The sequence below is a fragment of the Dioscorea cayenensis genome, chromosome 13 (assembly GCF_009730915.1).
Source record: "Dioscorea cayenensis subsp. rotundata cultivar TDr96_F1 chromosome 13, TDr96_F1_v2_PseudoChromosome.rev07_lg8_w22 25.fasta, whole genome shotgun sequence".
Lineage (NCBI taxonomy): Eukaryota > Viridiplantae > Streptophyta > Magnoliopsida > Dioscoreales > Dioscoreaceae > Dioscorea > Dioscorea cayenensis.
The window spans coordinates 6,054,965-6,060,335 of record NC_052483.1 but is presented as its reverse complement, the minus strand read 5'-3'; positions in this window follow the sequence as shown (position 1 = coordinate 6,060,335).

Genomic DNA, 5,371 nt, shown 5'->3' with positions numbered 1-5,371 from the left:
TCCAAGAAATCCAGATATTGGGGAAATGCATTTTGGAAAGAGTAGCAAGAATTGCATTCTAGCTGAGGGTATAATAAGCCTTTTCAAAGTCTATTTTGACTAACTTCTTGAATGGGTAACTTCTTGAATGGTGATGATGTTATCAAAAAGGCAACAACCTGTAATAAAGCCAGCCTGTTATCAACTAATGAGTTTAGAGAGAACAAGCTTGAGTTGGTTTGCAAGGATTTTTGAAATAATTTTAAAACAGATGTTACAAAGAGAGATAAGGTGGAAATCGGAAACCGGCTTAGGATTGTCATTTTTAGGCACAAGAGTAATATAGGTCTTACCTCAAGAAGTAGGCAAAACAGAATTAAAAAAGAAGTATTGGACAATAGAAAATAAATTCTCACCAATTTCAGACTAGAAGAACTGAATAAACTCAGCGTTAAACCCATCAGACCCAGGACTCTTACTAAGAGGCAGATCAAGAACAGTTAAATAGACTTCTCCTCGAGAGACCTCATGATTAAGAAGATCATAGTCGGTAGGGAAACCTTAGGGAAGTTATCTGGTAAAGCATTAAACATAGTAGAGAAATCACTCTCGAGAGGGTTAGTCCACAAATGAGTATAAAAATTAAGAAACTCCCGCTCAATCCCAGTGTGGTTACAAAAAATATTACCATCCGAGCCATAGATACAGGAAATAGTATTAAAATGCTTACGGATGTGAGCCGTGTTGTGGAAAAACCTGGAATTTTGATCGTCATCGTGAACCTAAAGTAACCTTGCTCACTGGGCCAACTTTATAGAGTTCTGCCATTGCAAAGTTGAGAATTTGGAATGAAGCTTAATAAGGTGGGATTGGGAATAAGCACTGAAAGGATCATCCATTTCCAAGGAGGAAATGGCATTCTCAATGAGATTGAGGTTGCGCTCGATAGAGTTCAAGCCAGAGGAACGCTAGGCAGTAAGATGGGAATGAGTATGAGAGATAAGGTGAGAGAAAGCATGCATGGGGTTACCGTGCGTGGTAAAATGCCAAGCATTCTGAACCGCAGAGTGACAACCAATATAATCAAGCCAAAAAAATTATCAAAAAAAAAATGTTGCGAGTACGACCAATGTGAAGATGAATATCAAAGAGAAAGGGAGCATGATCAGATAAAATTTTTGGCAAATGTTTAAGAGAGTAAGAGTTGATTTTTAGAAGACCAATCGGAGTTCACCAAGCAGCGATCTAAGCGGAGCCCTCTTGTCGGGCAAGACCCGACTGGGTTTTTATACCAGTGAACTCAAAACCGAGAAAAAATACAAGTCTAAATAATTGTTATCGGTTATAAAAACTCAAAAAAAGATAGGCTTTACTAGAGTAATAAACAAAGGAACCTCCTTTATGATCACTACGGGAAGAAACAGTATTGAAGTCTCCTGCAATGAGCCGAGGGAGGTTTAAAGGAACCATCTTGGATAGTTCAAACCACATGGAACATTGATCTTTAATCCTAGTGCCATTAAATAACAAAGATAATCCAACTAACAGAGGAGGAAAAAAGAAACAATGACATGTATGGCTCATGAGAGATAGCAATAGGCATAACCTGGTGAATGATTTTGCACCAAAGAACAATAATACCTGCATAATACCCGTCATCTAGAATCGTAACCCACTCCCAATCACAAGGGAGTTTCTTATTAAACTGATCAACACGAGCTGAATCAGCCCTCGTTTCAACAAGATACAATAGAAGGAGGTTATGCTTTTTGATGAGGCAAAAGACCCAGGAGGAAGTATCTCTACTAGAGATTCCCCTAAAGTCCCAACAAATTATTTTTAGAAGCATTTATGAAAAAAACCGAGTAGATAAAGAAGGTACCAACAAGTAAAAAGGAGGAGACAACCCATAGATCAGGCCAAGAAGACACAAGCAGGATAAGGACCAAGATGAGCCTAGGCTCTATTGTTTTCCAAATCAATCCTCCCCTTCTTTTGGGGACAACTACAATATGAGCACTTTTCTTGGTTAGAGATTCATTACGAACTTCCTCCGATATTGATCTAAGGTCATGGCATCATCATGCTCATCATTTGGCTTAGAGTCGTCAGTCATAGCATCATCATTATCTTCAGAACCGAAAGAGTGAATATCACTAGAATTATTTGGGGACTGGGAGTCACAGAGAGCTGAAGAAACACTATCCACCACCATTAGATGAGAGCTACTAGAGGCCTTCAGCACAGGGTCTGTGGGAGCCTTCTTGGATCACCCAAGTGCACGGGGTCGTCAAGTAATACCCTGTGAGTGACACAGGGGTCGCACTCCACGGGTCAAGGAGCTACCCTTACTTCCTCTTTGCTTGTTGTTTAGCCTACAAACCGGAGTGCAAGTGTCCTAAACTAGCAAAAATGAAATAAAAACTACCAAAGGAGAATATAAATATGGCAAGGTGAAAGAGTGGGAAATCTAGAGGAAAAAATAGTCACGGGTGCGGATTCCCTCGGGGCTACTAATGCTTGAGAATGCTAAGGTTACAAGGCAGAGGTGGATTTGGATCAAGAGATTCCCGAAATAGATAATCCCGAATCCCTCGGTGATTACCCCTAATCTTGTATGAGTATTAGTCTGGAGTTTCTTCCAATCAGATCCTCCTACGATTGCAATGCGGATAGGGAATTCTCAAATTAGGGGTCAAACACACATCTAGGTTCATCCCTAATGGTTGGAGGGGTACAAAATACCCGAATCCCTCAATGTATTCGTATATAGATCCCTTTCAAGCTATGCGAGTCTAATACAAGGGCGCATCCCGCGCATCCAAGTATAACCTAGGAGTCGAATCACAGAGTTCTCATGCAATTCAACACATCAAAGAACACAAATCTTGAACCACAAAATCAAACCACATGCATTCAAAGCAACTCAAGCAATCATACAAAGCAAGTTCACCCCAAGGTTCACCGACATCCGGTGACCTTGAGGTTTTAGTTGTTTATAGTAAAAAAATACAAGATGAAGTCTATAAAAACAACTAAATAAGCAACAAAAAACTCCCTCAAGTGAAGAAAATGAAGAGACAAGCCGCGGGAAGCTTCCGATGATGCCACCAATGGGGTGGTTTCCTTGCCCTCTACAAGCTTGCACAATGGGAGATGATGCTGGATCTTACCTCTTTCTTCGATTTTTTTCATCTAAAATGTCTTCTTGAGCATTCTTTACCCCAAATTTGGAAGATGGAGTGGAATGGTGGAGGTAGGAGAAGAAATGTGGAAGCTCCCTCTACAAAAAGCCCTAGAAACCTCTTTTAAAACTTTCTCGGGTTGGCTTCACGGCCTTCTTCGCGGGTGTGAAGGAGGCCGTCAAAGACTCAGGACTTCGCTAAAAATTCGTGAAATGCTACAGTAAAATGCTGCAGTAAAATTGCTTCTGTGAAGCTATACATTCTTCATCTAGTACATGGGTGTCTTCATGGTCGTCAGCAAACCCATCAATGAAACCTGAGACATTGCTATTTCTCAAGTTCTTCATACTACAGTTGCTACTATAGTGTTGCTACAGTGCCCATGGCTCTAAAACATCTTTTCGGTGTCATTTTCCTTCTCTTTTGCATTGTCGAACTCATCTAGGCATCCTCAGAACTTGTAACACAAAGTAAGAACAACTAAACCACACAAATGACAATAATTCATCTATCTATACATAAATAGTGCAACAAGAATACGTATAAAATATATACATTTAGGTGTTTATCAAACATCCCCACACTTAAGCATTTGCTTGTTCCCAAGGAAACAACCATGAAGAACATGGGCAAGAAGATAAACGACTAAATATGGACCTCAAGCTCAAAAGTAAAGAACTCCACAAGCACAAATGAAAAGAAATCAAGGTAGTGAGTTATTCTATGAATGACCGAGTAGAAAAGTAGCCTTGTTTTATCTAAAGTGCTCCTGTGAGTGTGTGTAAAACCTCTAACCTCATCCTCCTTACCCTGGTTTACCCCAGGGGTCCATTCACCCCACATATTTTGAAAACTAAAGTTAGAAATGCTAAAGACATCCTCAATAGTCAGTTAAGAGTCCCTTGGTTCTAAATAATACTCCAGCCTTCAAGTCACTAAGCAATAGATTCTAGGAGATCAGTAGAGATATCTTATTTTCTTTTATGCATATATACAAATTTTTTTGAGTCCAACTAACATAGATCACACAAATAAAAGAAAAGGAAAAAAAATCTTTCTGAAGAATGCACATGTTGATTAGGCACAAGACCTACCCAACTTGATTACTATCTACATAGACACATTTGTGCTAAAGTAGCAAAGAAATACTGTTATAGACTCCTTATATATATATATACACTATATCTCATCTCTCCTGGTATAAATGCCTGCCATAATACTTCACTTAAGGCTAAAGAAAACAATAAAGGGACTAAAAGCTCTTAAAAGAAAATTGAGTTTAGAATTTAACAAACTAACCCCAAAAATCAAGTGATGGGTTGGTAGGAGCGTAGAAGATAGAAGTTTTCATGACAATGCATAAAGGTGCACTAGAGATAAAACAAGACTTCTATAAAAGTATAAGTATAGGTATAACTCATATCTGCCATTCTTTCAAGCTAGGAAGTTCTAAACTAAGCATCATAGCTATCATAAGTAAATCAAGCATGCAATCAATATAATACCCCATCCCCACAACTAGAGTTGTACATTGCCCTCAATGTACATAAGTCAGCAGTAAATGGTTAAGAATAGTAAATAAGAACAAGGAGATGGAGTAGAGTGACTTCCCCATTTTTCATGATAAGTGAACAATATGAGTATGAATATGAGGAGAGTCAGATCCAGACGGAGTGGAAAACATAGAACTCCTATCATTATAGTCCTATAAAGATCAAGAAGCATATCATAACTCAAAGCTCATAAATATGAAGAAGCAAGCTGACAAGAATCAAAATGGGGAGAGTTTAGCAGGGACTAAACCCTTGCTAATTGATAAACGTCTAAATGTAAGTATTTTATACATATGTATGCTCATGTTTATTGTATTGATTATGGATTCGATGCCCTTTTTATGGTTTAATCATTTTATTTCGTGTTTCAGGCACAAAAGATGCCTAGGTGAGCTCAACGATGTAATTTCGTGTTTCAGGCACAAAAGATGCCCTTTTTATGGTTTAATCATTTTATTTCGTGTTAGGGACCATGTACTGTAGCAATAATGTAGCAGCCTAAACCATGAAGATTCCAGAGAAATTCTAAGTCAGGGAATCCTCACAGGCAACCTCACAGCCGTGAAGTCAACCGTAAGCAAATTAGAGTGCTGCGGTATCGTAGTAGGTTTACTGTAGCACTTTACTGTAGCAGTATTGTAGCAACTTATTGAT